Source organism: Triticum aestivum, chromosome 3D, assembly GCF_018294505.1.
Source record: "Triticum aestivum cultivar Chinese Spring chromosome 3D, IWGSC CS RefSeq v2.1, whole genome shotgun sequence".
NCBI lineage: Eukaryota > Viridiplantae > Streptophyta > Magnoliopsida > Poales > Poaceae > Triticum > Triticum aestivum.
This window is the reverse complement of record NC_057802.1, coordinates 209,503,825-209,522,706: the sequence shown is the minus strand read 5'-3', so window position 1 is coordinate 209,522,706 and position 18,882 is coordinate 209,503,825.

Here is an 18,882-nt window from a genome sequence, read left to right as displayed (position 1 = left end):
CTTGAACTTGCCGAAAACATCTTAACGACAAGTCGAGCTTTCTTAATGGTGACACTTACCATCATTGTCTGTCTTCCTTTTAAAATCCATCTTCACCCAACAGCCTTACGACCATCAAGTAGTTCTTACACATGGATCCTCTCTCGGATTTTATGGCCTCGAGCCATTCGTCGGAATCTGGGCCCACCATCGCTTCTCCATAGCTCGTAGGTTCATTGTTGTCTAGCAACATGACTTCCAAGACAGGATTACATACCACTCTGAAGTAGTATGCATCCTTGTCGTCCTACGAGGTTTGGTAGTGACTTGATCCAAAGTTTCATGATCACTATCATAAGCTTCCACTTCAATTGGTGTAGGTGCCACAGGAACAACTTCTTGTGCCCTGCTACACACTAGTTGAAGTGACGGTTCAATATCCTCATCAAGTCTCCACCATCCTCCCACTCAATTCTTTCGAGAGAAACTTTTCCTCGAGAAAGGACCCGTTTCTAGAAACAATCACTTTTGCTTCCAGATCTGAAATAGGAGGCATACCCAACTGTTTTGGGTATTCTATGAAGATGCATTTATCCGCTTTGGGTTCGAGCTTATCAGCCTGAAACTTTTTCACATAAGCGTCGCAGCCCCAAACTTTTAAGAAATGACAGCTTAGGTTTCTCTAAACCATAGTTCATATGGTGTCGTCTCAAAGGAATTGCGTGGTGCCCTATTTAAAGTGAATGCGGTTGTCTCTAATGCCTAACCCATAAACGATAGTGTAATTCAAAAAGAGACATCATGGTATGCACCATATCCAATAGGGTGCAGTTATGATGTTCGGACACACCATCACACTATGGTGTTCCAGGCGGTATTAGTTGTGAAACAATTTCCACAATGTCTTAATTGTGTGCCAAACTCGTAACTCAGATATTCATCTCTATGATCATATCACAAACATTTTATCCTCTTGTCACGACGATCTTCAACTTCACTCTGAAATTACTTGATCCTTTCAATAATTCAGACTTGTGTTTCATCAAGTAAATATTCTCAGCATCTACTCAAATCATCTGTGAAGTAAGAACATAACGATATCCACTGCGTGCCTCAGCACTCATTGGACTGCACACATCAAATGTATTACTTCCAACAAGTTGCTCTCTTGTTCCATCTTACTAAAAACAAGGCCTTTCAGTCATCTTGCCCATGTGGTATGATTTGCATGTCTCAAGTGATTCAAAATCAAGTGAGTCCAAACGATCCATCTGTATGGACTTTCTTCATGCATATATACTAATAGACATGGTTTGCATGTCTCAATCTTTTCAAAAACGAGTGAGTCCAAAGATCCATCAACATGGAGCTTCTTCATGCGTTTTATACCAATATGACTCAAGTGGCAGTGCCACAAGTATGTGGTACTGTCATTACTATCTTATATCTTTTGGCATGAACATGTGTATCACTACAATCAAGATTCAATAAACCATTCATTTTAGGTGCAAGACCATTGAAGGTATTATTCAAATAGACAGAGTAACCATTATTCTCCTTAATGAATAACCGTATTGCGATAAACATAATCCAATCATGTCTATGCTCAACGCAAACACCAAATAACAATTATTTAGGTTTAACACCAATCTCGATGGTAGAGGGAGCATGCGATGCTTGATCACATCAACCTTGGAAACACTTCCAACACATATCGTCATCTCACCTTTAGCTAGTCTCCGTTTATTCCGTAGCCTTTTATTTCGAGTTACCAACACTTAGCAACCGAACCGGTATCTAATACCCTGGTGCTACTAGGAGTACTAGTAAAGTACACATTAATATAATGTATATCGAATATACTTCTGTCGACCTGACCTGCCTTCTCATCTACCAAGTATCTAGGGTAGTTCTGCTTCGGTGACCGTTCCCCTCATCATAGAAGCACTTAGTCTCGGGTTTGGGTTCAACCTTGGCTTCCTTCACTAGAGCTGCAACTGATTTGCTGTTTCATGAAGTATCCCTTGTTGCCCATGCCCTTCTTGAAACTAGTGGTTTTACTAACCATCAACAATTGATGAACCTACTTGATTTCTACTTTCGCGGTCTCAAACATCGCGAGTTGCTCAAGGATCATCATGTCTATCCCTGATATGTTATAGTTCATCATGAAGCTCTAATAGCTTGGTGGCAGTGACTATGGAGAACCATCACTATCTCATCTGGAAGATTAACTCCCACTCGATTCAAGCGATTGTAGTACTTAGACAATCTGAGCACATGCTCAACGGTTGAGCTTTTCTCCCTTAGTTTGCAGGTTTAAGAAACTTGTCAGAGGTCTCATACCTCTTGACATGGGCACGAGCCTAAAATCCCAATTTCAGCTCTTGGAACATCTCATATGTTCCGCGACGTTTCAAAATGTCTTCGGTGCCACAATTTTAAACTGTCAGCATCACACACTGAACTATCACGTAGTCATCAAAACATGTATGTCAGATGTTTCGTAACATCTACAGACGACGCTCGAGGTTCAGCACACCGAGCGGTGCATTAAGGACATAAGCCTTCTGTGCAGCAATGAGGACAATCCTCAGTTTACGGACCCAGTCCGCATAATTGCTACTATCAACTTTCAACTAAATTTTCTCTAGGGACATATCTTAGTAGAACTAAAGAGTAAGCTACGACATTATTTGCAAAGACCTTTTGACTATGTTCATGATAATTAAGTTCATCTGATTATTTAATGAACTCCCACTTAGATAGACATCCCTCTAGTCATATAAGTGATACATGATCCGAATCGACTAGGCCGTGTCCGATCATCACGTGAGACGGACTAGTCATCATCGGTGAACATCTCCATGTTGATCGTATCTACTATACGACTCATGTTCGACCTTTCGGTCTCTTGTGTTCCGAGGCAATGTCTGTACATGCTAGGCTCGTCAATTCAACCTAAGTGTTTTGCTTGTGTTCCGAGGCCATGTCTGTACATGCTAGGCTCGTCAACACCCGTTGTATGTGAACGTTAGAATCTATCACACCCGATCATCACGTGGTGCTTCGAAACAACGAACCTTCGCAACGGTGCACAGTTAGGGGGAACACATCTCTTGAAATTTTAGTGAGGGATCATCTTATTTATGCTACCATCGTTCTAAGCAAATAAGATGTAAACATGACAAACATCACATGCAAATCATAAAGTGACATGATATGGCCAATATCATCTTGCGCCTTTTGATCTCCATCTTCGAGGCGCGGCATGATCACCTTCGTCACCGGCATGACACCATGATCTCCATCATCGTGTCTTCATGAAGTTGTCTCGCCAACTATTACTTCTACTACTATGGCTAACGGTTAGCAATAAAGTAAAGTAATTACATGGCGTTTTTCATTGACACGTAGGTCATACAATAAATTAAGACAACTCCTATGGCTCCTGCCGGTTGTCATACTCATAGACATGCAAGTCGTGATTCCTATTACAAGAACATGATCAATCTCATACATCACATATATCATTCATCACATCCTTTTGGCCATATCACATCACATAGCATACCCTGCAAAAACAAGTTAGACGTCCTCTAATTGTTGTTGCATGTTTTACGTGGCTGCTATGGGTTTCTAGCAAGAACATTTCTTACCTATGCAAAAGCCACAACGGTGATATGCCAATTGCTATTTACCCTTCATAAGGACCCTTTTCATCGAATCTGATCCGACTAAAGTGGGAGAGACAGACACCCGCTAGCCACCTTATGCATCAAGTGCATGTCAGTCCATGGAACCTGTCTCACGTAAGAGTACGTGTAAGGTCGGTCCGGGCCGCTTCATCCCACAATGTCGCCGAATCAAGATAAGACTAGTAACGGTAAGCAAATTGAACGAATCATCGCCCACAACTAATTTGTGTTCTACTCGTGCATAGAATCTACGCATAGACCTGGCTCATGATGCCACTGTTGGGGAACGTAGCAGAAATTCAAAATTTTCCTACGTGTCACCAAGATGAATCTAGGAGATGCTAGCAACGAGAGGGGAGGAGTGCATATACATACCCTTGTAGATCACGAGTGGAAGCGTTCAAGAGAACGGGGTTGATGGAGTCGTACTCGTCGTGATCCAAATCACCGATGGTCCTAGCTCCGAACGGACGGCACCTCCGCGTTCAACACACGTACGGAGCAGCGACGTCTCCTCCTTCTTGATCCAGCAAGGGGGAGGAGAGGTTGATGGAGATCCAGAAGCATGACGGCGTGGTGGTGGAAGTAGCGGGATTCCAACAGGGCTTCGCCAAGCGCTGCGGGAGGAGGGAGATGTGTCACGGGAGGGAGAGGGAGGCGCCAGGGCTTGGGGTGCTGCTCCCATGCGCCTCCCCACTATATATAGGGGTGGAGGGGGCAGGTTTCTTGCCCTCCAAGTCCATTGGGGCGTTGGCAAAGGTGGGGGAAAGAAATCCCATCATTTCCCTTCCCCACCGATTGTTATCCCCCTTTTTTAGGGATCTTGATCGTATTCCTTCGGGATATGATCTTATTCCTTCTAAGGTGGGATCTTGGTGCGCCTTGACCAGGGGTGTGGGGCCTTGCCCCCACTACCCACGTTCATGTGGGTCCCCCATGCAGGTGGGCCCCACTTCGGAACCTTCTAGAACCTTCCCGGTACAATACCGAAAAATCCCGAACTTTTTCCGGTGGCCAAAATAGGACTTCCCATATATAAATCTTTACCTCCGGACCATTTAGGAACTCCTCGTGACATCCGGGATCTCATCCGGGACTCCGAACGACTTTCGGATTTCCGCATACTAATATCTCTACAACCCTAGCATCACCGAACCTTAAGTGTGTAGACCCTACAGGTTCGGGAGACATGCAGACATGACCGAGACGACTCTCCGGTCAATAACCAACAGCGGGATCTAGATACCCATGTTGGCTCCCACATGTTCCACGATGATCTCATCGGATGAACCACGATGTCGAGGATTCAATCAATCCCGTATACAATTTCCTTTGTCAATCGGTACATTACTTGCCCGAGATTCGATCGTCGGTATCCCAATACCTTGTTCAATCTCGTTACTGGCAAGTCACTTTACTTGTACCGTATCGCATGATCCCGTGGCTAACTCCTTAGTCACATTGAGCTCATTATGATGATGCATTACCGAGTGGGCCCAGAGATACCTCTCCGTCATACGGAGTGACAAATCCCAGTCTCGATTCGTGCCAACCCAACAGACACTTTCGGAGATACCTGTAGTGCACCTTTATAGCCACCTAGTTACGTTGTGACGTTTGGTACCCCCAAAGCATTCCTACGGTATCCGGGAGTTGCACAATCTCATGGTCTAAGGAAATGATACTTGACATTAGAAAAGCTCTAGCAAACGAACTACACGATCTTGTGCTATGCTTAGGATTGGGTCTTGTCCATCACATCATTCTCCTAATGATGTGATCCCGTTATCAATGACATCCAATGTCCATGGTCAGGAAACCATAACCATCTATTGATCAACGAGCTAGTCAACTAGAGGCTTACTAGGGACATGTTGTGGTCTATGTATTCACATATGTATTACGGCTTCCAGTTAATACAATTATAGCGTGAACAACAGACAATTATCATGAACAAGGAAATACAATAATAACCATTTTATTATTGCCTCTAGGGCATATTTCCAACAGTAGCCACCTTAAGTTTCCCTTAGTTAACATTACTCTCGCAACTTTCATGAATCTCACATACCAATCCCCGTCTATGAGCATATCAAAGCAGTATGAGCATAACGTATAATCCAAGGGTTGATAAAAGACAATAGGTTCCTACCTCAACAACTACTTCCCAAGTACTCATGTTATCAAACCCTAATCATGCAATGTTTGAGGGTTGAAACTAACGCATAAAAACTAGGTAATAAAGGGATATGATCAAAGTGTGAACTTGCCTTGTACTGTTGATGAAGATCCTTCGCACTCATAATTCCTGTTAGTTCTACTCGTCACACTCCATTCAATCTATTGTGAGCATGAAATTGCATTCATAAGCACTCATGCAAAAGAATCGAAGAAAAGATCTCGGAAAACTTCGAAAATAGACAATTAACTCTTGCAATAGAAAAAAAATCTAACAATACTAAAATTATGTGGATTTTGTCTTATTAGAAAGTTTATGTCGAAAGCTTCAATTTCCAAAAAGAATGAATTAAATCGGAGTTATAGAACTCTAGGTATGATCAAAAGAAGTTCAAATTCAAATTTGTTTGAAACCAAATTTTAAACTTTCTAAAATATGTTCAAGTTGTTTTACTGGATAGAGGGGATCATAACGAAGAAGTGGGCATTGGTTTCGTTGGATTTGGATAAGCGAGCAAAAAGTTGTGATCGTTTTAAGATCAGGGACTAAACTGTAAATAAACTAATCACAAACGGGTCCCTGTCAAAAATAAAATAAAACGAAAAAACTGTTTAACGAACGTTCTCTACCAAACAATAACGAACGAACCGTTCGTTGGATTGGAAAAAAACAACGAACGTATAAACCGCTATCGGATCGAGATCCGACGGTCGGGATCGGGCTAGGGTTTACCGGCAACTCCGGCGAGGCGGTGAACGGCGGGTTCGGCGGCGAGCAGTGGCGGCAGCGGGCGAGAGGTGCGGCAGCGCGGTGGGTGCAGCGGCGGCGACTTCGGTGGCGGTGGATGCGGCGCGGGGCGGCCAGGCGAGCTAGCTGCGGCGGCAGCGGATCCGCGGCTTGTAACGGCGCTCGGCGGCGGCGGCGAAGTGCGGCCAGTGCGGGAAGAGAGAAGAGGCGGCGGGGCTGCGGCTTATAAGGATGGGAGGGGCGGCCTCGGGAGGAGTGGGGAAGTGGAAAAGGGCGAGGCGGCGGCAGACTCCGCGCCGGGCACGGCGGCGGTGACCGTGGTCGGGCGGGACTCCCGCTCAGAGGCGGGAGCGCGCTGGCTGGGCTGGGCCGTCCCAGTTTGCTTTTTAAATAATTCTTGCAGACAATAGAAATAAAATAAACCAAATAAAAATATACTATAGGCATATGATATATCAAAATTTTCAAAAAAAGATTTCCTACAACCTGAACATTTTTTTAGCGTCAAAGAAAATCCACAAAAATTTACATAAAGCAAACAGTGCTACTGGTTTAATTAAAACCAAATAAAATTATTTTAAAATACAAAAATAACTTCAAACTCATTTTCTCCATTTTTTTACTGTAGGGAATCATTTTACCCTATTTTCCATAAATTTTATTTTTGGAGAAAAATACTTTGAATAAAACCAAATAACTCCAAATTGAAAATAATTTCAAAGGGACTTTAAATTTGATTCTTTGAAACTTCCAACTCATATTTCATATATTTTGAAGAAGTTATTTTATCTTCTCTCATGAAAATCATTGAGTTGCTTAAAGTTTCTGAATTTGGAATATTTCCATATGTAATTCCAATATTTTCAAAAACCCTTTTCATTTTAAATGGAAGAAGTCATGTCATCTTCTGTCTAGGGTTTTGTATTCAAAAACCCTTTTCATTTTAAATGGAGGAAGTCATGTCATCTTCTCCATAGGGTTTTGTATTTGAAAAGAATTTGAATTCATGGAGATCATAATGCAAAGTGAAAGTTTGGGAAAGTCATTTCATTCCCTCTCATTTAACTTCCAAAAAGTTTCAAATTCCACTCAATTTCACACAAGCAATCATACAATCAATCAAAATTATTTATTTAATATAACATTCCAAAATTTAGAATTTTGGGATGTTACAAACCTACCACCCTTAAAATGAATCTCGCCCTCAAGATTCAGAGAAGCTAGCAAGAAATAGGTTAGGTTCAGGGGTCTTATCAAAATCCATCGATCGTCACAGGGGGTATGGCATGCTACCACCCTTAGAAGCATGGTTACGGTTCCATCGAAAAAACTCATATACTCCATCCTTATTCTTGACAGTGTCGATCTTCTCAGATTCTAGGGGACCTTCTTTGGGCTCTTTCGGTAGTGGCATAACCTTTTCCTCAATTCCTCTGTCTTTTTATCTGGGTACGGTCCTCCTGTGACTGGGTCTTCTTAGTTGACGGGTCTGGCGCCAATACTAAAAAACTATCGATATTTCATGGTGGTCAACAATTTATGGTTTCTCCTGCAGGAATTTGGTCTGGGCTTCATTCTCACCGTATGACCTACGATTGGAAACAGCTGCCTAGTACAAGGGAAAATTGTCATGCCATTCTAAGGTTTAAACAAGGTTTTGATCGTCGTCGCTCTACTATGGGTAAGTCACTCAGATTTACCATCCCATATAGCAGAGGCGAATAATAAGAGTAAGTCGGTATGGTGATCAATCCATCCCGCACCCAAATCATTACCTTGTATATGGTTTAGCGAATCTCGCATACTAACACTCGATCATCCTCACAAGCATTGCAGAATTTCTCTTGTCGACGAACTAAGTTCGAATACATCCATGGATTCTGCAAGCCAAACAAACATCTGTCGTTCCTTCACAACTCTCAGGTTTAGCATAAACTCCTATAAGATCATTTGTGGATAAAGTCGTATCTTCTTCTAGGGTTGTTCCTTCAACAAGAGTGTGCTTGCTTCTTCGCAGGTCCTGGAGCCTGTGGGTTATGGCCCATCTCATCACTTGTAAACCTTGAAATCATCATCGGGGGCAACTGATCATTATTGAAACTTCCAACTTCCTAGCATTCTTAAATCCATCCAATTGTACTGTCTCCCTTCCTTGTATTGGTACCAAACTGAGACGTGATTACTCAGACTCATCATGGAGTTACAATTGCTCCATATTACCAACATTATACCTCCTTTATATCCAATAGTGCATCCCTTCATATTCTTGGGTATCCCACATATCGAGATAAAACTCATGCTTATTTTGTCCGTAGTCCACATTCGTGGAATATCATTATCTTTTCAGGGGTCAAGTGTCCTCACTGGGTACTACCACCCTTGAAATGCACAAATTTATCCATAGACCATATTTCTCATATCCTCGAAAATGGTCAAAATCTTTCTTCATAGAGTAACTACTCATAAAATCCAAATCAGAACCAATGATAACTTTATTGATTCTCAAATTATTACAATCTCATGTATTTCCATTACATTCCTCAACTCAACACCTCAGTATAAAAGAAATGTTCCCACTACTACTACTATATTTTTTGTTGAAAACTCAACTATTTAGCACAAGCCTCCTTCTCTTTGGGACAATCCCTGGCAAAGTGCCCTGCTTCATTGCAACGAAAAAATATTACTTCTGACCAGTCTTGATGTTTCCTGGTGATTACATAGCCTCCTTGGGTCCTCGGCTTCCTTTTTGGGCAACCGCTAAAGTAGTGCCCTGAATCTTTGCACCTGAAACATGTGATATGACTCAGGTCCTTCTTTGTAGAAATTGGGTTGTTCCTAGAATCTAATCTATTTCTCTTCTTGGACTTTTTCGTGCCAATTGGGGCTCCTATTTCCTGTGGGTCATACTCTACTTCCACTGTCGGGAATGCTACTAGATCCCCCTTTAGACAATTCTGGGAGATGTGTCCTTCTCCACATGAATAACATGACTTGGTGCAGGGTTTAATTGGGTCTTCTTCGGGTGTGTCCTCCACCTCTTCCTTCATCATAGGTTCTTCTAATATTTCCGTGAGGGCTCCTTTCATTGCTTCTTTCTTCTGTTGGATGGTTTTTTGAACCATGGGGTAAATCTGACACTGAGCAGGGTAGTGGGTAGTCCCTTCAGACAAGAAACAAGTCACCTGCCTAATGGGGCATTCTTCCTCTGGGTGATGTTCTTCACAATGAGAGCATTCATCCTTGTGTTTTTATGGTGGTGTCATATTTCTCCACAGAGCTTGCATGCACCGGGTTTCTTCATATCATTTCCATTATTCTTTAACTTCTGGGACACAAGCTGAGACTTTAACAGAGTCAACTTAAATTCCTCCCAAGTGGTTACTCTTTGCCATCCATTGATGGTTTGGTACTTCCTCCACCAAGTAGCAGCACCTCTTTTAAAGCACTAAAGAGCATGCTGGGCCATATCCTTTTCGTCTATAGTGTTATTCTTCATGTGATCTTCCATGTTCTGAATCCATCGGTTCGTCTCCAATTGAGTCATTGGTCCAGACAATGAGTTCATCTCCATTCATCATCTATTGGTTCCAAGGGTTTGGGGTGGGATAAGAGAGATAGAGAGGGATACACGCAATACAAATAATAGTTTTTTTAAGAGACATTTTTTTTATTTTGCGGCTGTCAAAAAAACATCAAACAAATGACAGCTCACAAACGTTGCATCTAACGTAAGTATGTAACAGTGGTTTGTCTTCTAAAGGTCAATAAATCTTCAAAGTCATCAAACTCTTCTCATCTTATTCATGTCTCCGATGGATTCTTCCGATCGTGCTTGTCCTTCTCAAGTTCTTTTGCCAGATCATCTCTGTTGACGCGAAGTCTCTCGTGACGTGCTTTAATATTTCTGGAGTTGCGTTCCAAACTTCTGGGTTTCAATATCCTTGGCATGAACCATGGTCCTACTGTCCTTCAGTTCCTGACAAATCTCCGGTATCACAAGGTTTTGCTCCTCCAATTTGGCTACTTTCAGCTTCTGGGTCCTGAGTTCTTCACGAAATACTTCCTTGTCAAATACGGCTTCCTGAAGGTCCATCTTAAAATTCTGGATGTAATACTCCAGATCCTGGTGATACACCAGCTAAGGTTAAAACTTCATCTTTTGCTGCTAGATGCCCATTCGCCCTTTTGTCATCCAATCCTTCCGATGAAATGCCTGCTTAGCTCAGCATGGTGACAATAGCATAGGCAGGCGATAACATCATGGGTAGCCTTAGGGATTTCTTGACAAAAACTTTGAGTTTTAACGCTCCATGTTCCGGTCTTTCTCGGACACACCTTGATCTCGGGTATTGACAGCTTCCATAGTCTGACAAGTTCCATAAGGGTAGCCTTTCATGGTCATATCAATCAGAGCCTTCAAATTCTCCTAGTATTCAGAGTCTTCAACCATTGTAGTTTCCATTATTATAATGCTCGGTAAAACCATCTTCATTCTAAAGTGGTCTTAGTTGTCCGATATCTTCTCGGAGTGGTCTCATCAGTCGAATCTTCGTGTGGTCAAAATGGGAAAGGGGTATAGTCTAACTAAAAAGGGAATATTTGATAAAGCTTAGAAAAGAAGAGAGGTAAAAGATCTTTTTGAAAATAAAGTTTTAGAGAAAATCTTTCCTATGGGCTTGCCAGTTTCTAGGGGTCACGTCCTACAGTCAACATGTGCTCTGATACCATCTTGTAGCGACCCGACCCAAATGGATCAGGTCTCTGTGCTTCAGTGTCACACATGGATTGGTATGCTGACACACACAGTACTCGAGGATTTATAACAAAGGTAAATCACAGGTATAAACTAACGTAAATACTATTACCTCAATCCATATAGCGGAAGTAACAACAAAGTTGTGGAGTCCCAACAACACCAACGGCAAAGTTGAGTGTAGACATCGTAACCCTAACGTATCACTTACTCGTCGTAAGATTCCTGCAACATGAGACGTTGCAGCCATGTAGGTCAGTACATTGAATGTACTGGCAAATTCACAACATAGAGCAATGAGGAATAATAGCTATCACTACAAGCATTTATTGCTGGTGGAGGCTCTAAGGTTAACATTTGCATAAAGCCAATTTTTCCCTACAACAAAGCAATACATTTTATTTAACTACCAAGTTTATGTCATTAAATCATAAGGTTCCTCCAACTCAATCCCAAAGTAATAATTATAACCCAACAATTTCATTAAGTAAAGTGCTGAGATCAAATCAATAATTCAAATACAAGATACTCAAGATGTCCATAACCGGGGACCAGACTAATCATGATTTGTTTGTACACTCTGCAGAGGTTTGCGCTCTTTTCCCCACAAGACTTGATCTCCTCCGTTGAATTTCTCGCACTGCGTGATGTTTGAGAAATGGATGATTGAGACACAGTCTTTCTGAAGAGGTCCCCTTAACATATAGAAAGGTTTCCCACAACTTACTCAACTATGCCAGAGCCCATAATGGCTTGTGGCTGCACACGGAAGTTTCTAGCATGAATAATCTTATGATCCCTTTGATCCTGGGTGGCATTCCATCGGATGATCACGCGGATACCCCGGGATCTCCTAGGACAACACCGGATTCCCCAGGTGCCCGGGCAAGCCACAGGTATATCCCCAGGGTGCCCCAACCAATCCACCCAGATGTGTATTAAAGTAGCCACCTTAGGTTTCCCTTAGTTAACATTACTCTCGCAACTTTCATGAATCTCACATACCAATCCCCGTCTATGAGCATAGTAAAGGAGTATGAGCATAACGTATAATCCCAGGGTTGGTAAAAGACAATAGGTTCCTACCATAACAACTACTTCCCAAGTACTCATCTTATCAAACCCTAATCATGCAATGTTAGAGGGTTGAAACTAATGCATAAAAACTAGGTAATAAAGGGATATGATCAAAGTGTGAACTTGCCTCGTACTATTGATGAAGATCCTTCGCACTCATAAGTCCTGATAGTTCTACTCGTCACACTATGTTCAATCTATCATGAGCAAGCAATTGCATTCATAAGCACTCATGCAAAAGAATTGAAGAAAAGATCTCGGAGAACTTCGAAAACAAACCATTAACTCTTGCAACAAAAAACAATTTATAACAGTACCAAAATTATGTGGATTTGATCTTATCGGAATGTTTAGGTCAAGAGCTTCAATTTCCAAAAAGAATCAATTAAATCGGAGTTATAAAACTCTAGGTATGATCAAAAGAAGTTCAAATTCAAATCTGTTTGAAACCAAATTTTAAACTTTAAAAAATAGCTTTAAGTTGTTTTACTGGATAGAGGGGATCATAATGAAGAAGTGCGCCATCGTCTCCATCTCCTACTCCGTTCGCTCGGGAGATGGAGCTCGGCCCGTCACAGGCTCTGAGGTTGCATATGAGGGGCTGCGGTAATGGCAGCATGCGGGTCGACGTCAACTTCCCCACCCCTCACGCCATGTATCTTCGTCGCGGATGGAAGACCTTCACTCTTGCCCATAGCCTGTCGGAGGGGCTCGTTCTCCACTTCAAATTAATAGAGAACGGCTTGCACTCTGTCAAGGTCTTTGGGCACTTGGGAACTCGCCTAAGGTGTTGCGTGGAGAGTTCCTCCGATGATGAAGACTCCTCCTCAAGTGGGAGTGACGAGGAGGGCAGCGACAGCGACGACTGCTACCTCTTGAGCACTGCGTTGGTTTTCCCTTGAAGAGGAAAGGGTGATGCAGTAAAGTAGCGTAAGTATTTCCCTCAGTTTTTGAGAACCAAGGTATCAATCCAGTAGGAGGCCACGCTCAAGTCCCTCGCACCTACACAAACAAATAAAAACCTCGCAACCAACGCAATAAAGGGGTTGTCAATCCCTTCACGGTCACTTACGAAAGTGAGATATGATAAGATAATATTTTTGGTACTTTTATAATAAAGATGCAAAGTAAAATAAAAGGCAATAAAAATAACCAAGTGTTGGAAGATTAATATGATGGAAAATAGACCCGGGGGCCATAGGTTTCACTAGTGGCTTCTCTCAAGAGCATAAGTATTACAGTGGGTGAACAAATTACTGTTGAGCAATTGATAGAATTGAGCATAGTTATGAGAATATCTAGGTATGATCATCTATATAGGCATCACGTCCGTGACAAGTAGACCGACTCCTTCCTGCATCTACTACTATTACTCCACACATCGACCGCTATCCAGCATGCATCTAGAGTATTAAGTTCAAAAGAACAGAGTAATGCTTTAAGTAAGATGACATGATGTAGAGGGATAAACTCATGCAATATGATATAAACCCCATCTTGTTATCCTCGATGGCAACAATACAATACGTGCCTTGCTGCCCCTGCTGTCACTAGGAAAGGACACCGCAAGATTGAACCCAAAGCTAAGCACTTCTCCCGTTGCAAGAAAGATCAATCTAGTAGGCCAAACCAAACTGATAATTCAAAGAGACTTGCAAAGATAACCAATCATACATAAAAGAATTCAGAGTAGATTCAAATATTGTTCATAGATAAACTTGATCATAAACCCACAATTCATCGGTCTCAACAAACACACCGCAAAAGAAGATTACATCGAATAGATCTCCACGAGAGTCGTGGAGAACTTTGTATTGAGATCCAAAGAGAGAGAAGAAGCCATCTAGCTAATAACTATGGACCCGAAGGTCTGAGGTAAACTACTCACACATCATCGGAGATGCTATGGTGTTGACGTAGAAGCCCTCCGTGATCAATGCCCCCTCCGGCAGGACGCCGGAAAAGGCCCCAAGATGGGATCTCATGGGTACAGAAGGTTGCGGCGATGGAATTGGGTTTTCTTGGATGCTTCTGTTGGTTTGGGGGTACGTGGGTATATATAGGAGGAAGAAGTACGTCGGTGGAGCAACGTGGGCCCCACGAGGGTGGAGGGCGCGCCCAGGGGGTAGGCATGCCCCCCAGCCTCGTGCTCTCCTGGTTGCTTTCTTGACGTAGGGTCCAAGTCCTGTGGATCACGTTCGTTCCGAAAATCACGTTCCCGAAGGTTTCATTCCGTTTGGACTCCGTTTGATATTCTTTTTCTGCGAAACTCTGAAATAGGCAAAAAAATAGCAATTTGGGCTGGGCCTCCGGTTAATAGGTTAGTCCCAAAAATAATATAAAAGTGTATAATAAAGCCCATTAATCATCCAAAACAGAATATAATATAGCATGAAGTAATCAAAAATTATAGATACGTTGGAGACGTATCAACGATGAGGGCGTCAAGCGGGAGGACGCCGACTCCGACTGACCGCGCCGCCCCCCCCCCTCGGCCAAGCGCCCTGCCGAGGGCCTTGCTCGTCAAGCTCTCCATCGGCGCGTTCCCTGTCGCCTCTTTTTTGCCTTCACCTGCCGCACCTGGGAGGGAAGGGGCAAGAACGGGGATCATGGGGCACTTATCTTTTTTAGTTCTTAAGCCTGCGGGCTCCTGTTAGATTTAAACCCTGTAATCCCCTTGCTCATGTTTGCATTCCGTACGAACTGTACCTATGTGGAACGTATTAATGAAAAGGGTGCTTGTCGGGTTCTTTGTGCGTGAGCGAGGCCCATGCCAAGGAATGAATCCTTGTTATTTTAAAGATAAACATTGTCGCCCGGCAACAGGCCTTGTCGTCCCCTCACTTCATTCACGACCATACTCACGCTCTCGGCGGAGGCAGGGGCGAAGTAGGGTTAGGCCCTTCGTTTGCTTCCTTGTCACCGCAACTACAACCAAGTTCCGGTCCAGGGATTAGTTCTTGGCCACAGGAAAGGGGAGCACGGTGGCCCAGGAATAAACGAGGCTTCATACGTCCCAATTCCATACGGAAATGCATAACAGGGGATAAAGGACTTATCTGGATCTGCAGCCCCTGGCAACCCTGGCTTGCTGTGGTCGAGTGCTTGAATCTGAGCCCCCCGGCAATGGCTTGCCGGGGTCGGGGATGTCGATCCGTCTCCCTACCCTTAAATGGCTTAGCAGAAATGCCTCTGCAGTGTGTGAACCAAAGAAAAGACTGGAAAGGACGGAAAGACACACACCCGACCTCTATGCTAGGGGTTAGTTGCCACCGGGCACTATCAACCCTACCAAAGAGAGACTTAACCTAGCATGCATGCTAAAACTTAGGGCGCCAGCGCTTCATTTATTTATGCTCAGGGTCTGCGTCTGGCTTTGTACAAAGGGTTACATGCCTTGTCGGCAAGGCTCGTACAAAAGGTGGCTTGCCGGGAGGCCCGGCAACGACGCCTCATGGGTAAAACTTACGAAGATGTTCGATGTTCCAGGAGTTGCTCACTGGGATACGATCTTCGGTCTCCAGGCGGACTGCGCCAGGCCTGGTGACTCGTATTACCCGATAAGGGCCTTCCCACTTCGGCGTCAACTTGTTGGAATTCTTGGCCGACTGAACGCGCCGAAGAACAAGGTCGCCTTCCTCAAGACTTCGGGCATGAACCTTGCGGCTATGGTAGCGGTGCAAGGCCTGCTGGTAGCGTGCAGCTCGCACAGCCACCCGAAGACGATCTTCCTAAAGTAGCGTCACGTCATCTGGCCGCAACTGCTCTTGCTGAAGCTCGTCATAAGCGAGCACTCGAGGTGACCCGTATGTGAGTTCCATGGGGAGAACTGCTTCTGCCCCATATACCAGGGCAAAGGGTGTCTGGCCAGTGGCTCGATTTGGCATCGTTCTGATCGACCAAAGAACCGCTGGCAACTTATCAATCCAGTGCCTTCCACACTTGTGCTGCCTATCAAAAGTCTTTGTCCTCAGGCCTCGCAGTACTTCAGCATTTGCCCTCTCCGCCTGGCCGTTGCTCCATGGGTGTGCCACTGAAGCGAAACAGACCTTGCTATCGAGGTCTTGGATGTATTAGATGAAGGTGCGGCTTGTGAACTGTGTTCCGTTGTCGGTGATGACTCTGTTCGGCACACCAAAATGGCAAACTAGCCCCTTCAAGAACTTGACGGCTGACTGTGCTGTCACCTTCCTTACTGCTTCCACACCACATCGGGCCACTTTGTGAACTTGTCGATTGCGACGTACAAGTACTCAAAGCCCCCGACAACACGGGGGAAGGGCCCAGTATGTCGAGCCCCCAGACCGAAAATGGCCAGGAGAGAGGGATTGTTTGAAGGGCTTGAGCTGGTTGATGAAGCTTCTTCGAACGGAACTGACACGCTTCACACTTGGTTACTAGCGCAGCTGCATCCAGGAGGGTTGTGGGCCAAAAGAAACCTTGCCAGAATGCCTTGCCGGCAAGGGCCCTTGACCCTACGTGGGAGCCACACATACCTCCGTGTATCTCTGCCAACAGCTCTAGTCCGTCCTCTTGAGGAATGCACTTCAGCCTGACTCCGTTTGGCCTCCTTATGTACAAGGTATCATCCACAAACTGGTACATGTTGGACTGATGGGCTACTTTCTCTGCTTCTTCCTGCTCCTCGGGGAGCTCTCCTGTTTGGAGGAAACGGATGGTGGGCTACGCCCATGCCGGAGCCTGGGGCTCGACGGCAAGGACCAAAGGCACATCTTCGGCCGCAGGGGAAGCTGCCTCTACGGTTAGGGCCTGGGGCCCCGTCGGAGGTAGTTGCCACTCGGCAAGCTTGGGGGTACCCGGCAACCTCCTTGCCGACGGCTCGTGGGAGCTCAACGGGAAGGTACTTGCCGGGGCTTGTCTTCCTTCGCTTGTTCTGCCCTGTTGATGGCTCTACAGATGGTTGTATCAACTAAAGTACAAAGGTACCTGGTTCCACAGGCAACTTGAGGGCAGCGCGTTTCGACAGGTCATCGGCAATGCCGTTCTCCGCTCGGGGAACATGTTCTGCCTTTAGGCCATCGAAACGTTCGTCCAACTTCCTCACTTCGTTCACGTAGGCCTCCATCAATGGGCTCTAGTAATCTTTGTTGACTTGCTTGACGATGTGCTGCGAATCACCTCTGGTGATGAGCTTCTTGATTCCGAGGTCTGCCGCGATCCTAAGACCGGCAAGCAACCCCTCATACTCCGCCGTATTGTTCGTTGATTTTCCCTGGGGGAAGTGCATCTGGAATATGTACTTGAGGTGCTCTCCGGTGTGTGCGACGAGTAGCACGCCAGCACCAGCACCTTGGAGTGAGAAAGCTCCGTCAAAGTACATAATCCACTCACTGCTCGTCTCCTTGTCGGGAAGGGTGGTCTCTTGGATCTCCTCGTCGGGCGTTGCGGTCCACTCTGCTATGAACTCTGCCAAAGCTCGGCTCTTGATCATTGAAGTACTTTCAAACCTGAGGCCAAAGCTCGACAGCTCCAGTGCCCACTCCACAATCCTCCCTGTCGCATCTGCGTTGTGCAAAATCCGTTGCAAAGGGAGGCGAGTGACGACGGTGATCTCGTGTGCTTGGAAACAGTGGTGCAGCTTTCTCGAGGCCATGAGAAGGCCAAAAAGCAGCTTTTGCATTCTAGAATATCTTGACCTAGCCCCCTGCAAGAGGGAACTGACAAAATACACTGGGTGCTGCAACATCTTCTTCTTCTATCCCACTTCGCCCATCCGCTCAGGTTCTACCTCGGCGGGTCTGAGCCTTGCCGGGGGTTCTGATTTGCCGGCGTCAGGCTCTGCCGGGGAAGACCCCGGCTCGCCATCCGATGGCTTTGCTGCAACTGCTGCTTCTCCCTCGCGTTCCCTCTGCTCCACCAGCGCAGCACTGACCACTTGGTTCGTTGCTGCTAAGTACAGCAGCAACGGCTCCCGTGGTTTCCGCGCGACTAGTATTGGCGTGGAGGAGAGGTACCTCTTCAAATCTTGCAGTGCTGCCTCTGCCTCCGGAGTCCATTTTACTGGACCCGTCTTTTTCAAAACTTTAAAAAAGGGGAGGGCGCACTCAGCAGATTTGGAGATGAACCTACTCAGGGCAGCAACGGTGCCGGCAAGCCTACGGACGTCTTTGACCCGTTTCGGCGCCTCAATCTGCTTGATCGCTTTGACCTTGTCGGGATTTGCTTCGATTCCGGGTTGAGACACAAAGAACCTGAGAAGTTTGCCGGAGGGGACACTGAACACACACTTCTCTGGGTTGAGCTTGAGGTTGATCTTGCACAGGTTTGCTAATGTTTCTTCTAAATCTTGCACGAGCGTGGCCCTGTCCTTGGTTTTGACCACTATGTTATCCATATAAGCTTCCATATTTCTATGCAGCTGGGGTTCAAAACCAATCTAGACTGCTCAGGCAAAAGTCAAAACAGTGCTCTTCAACCCGAAAGGC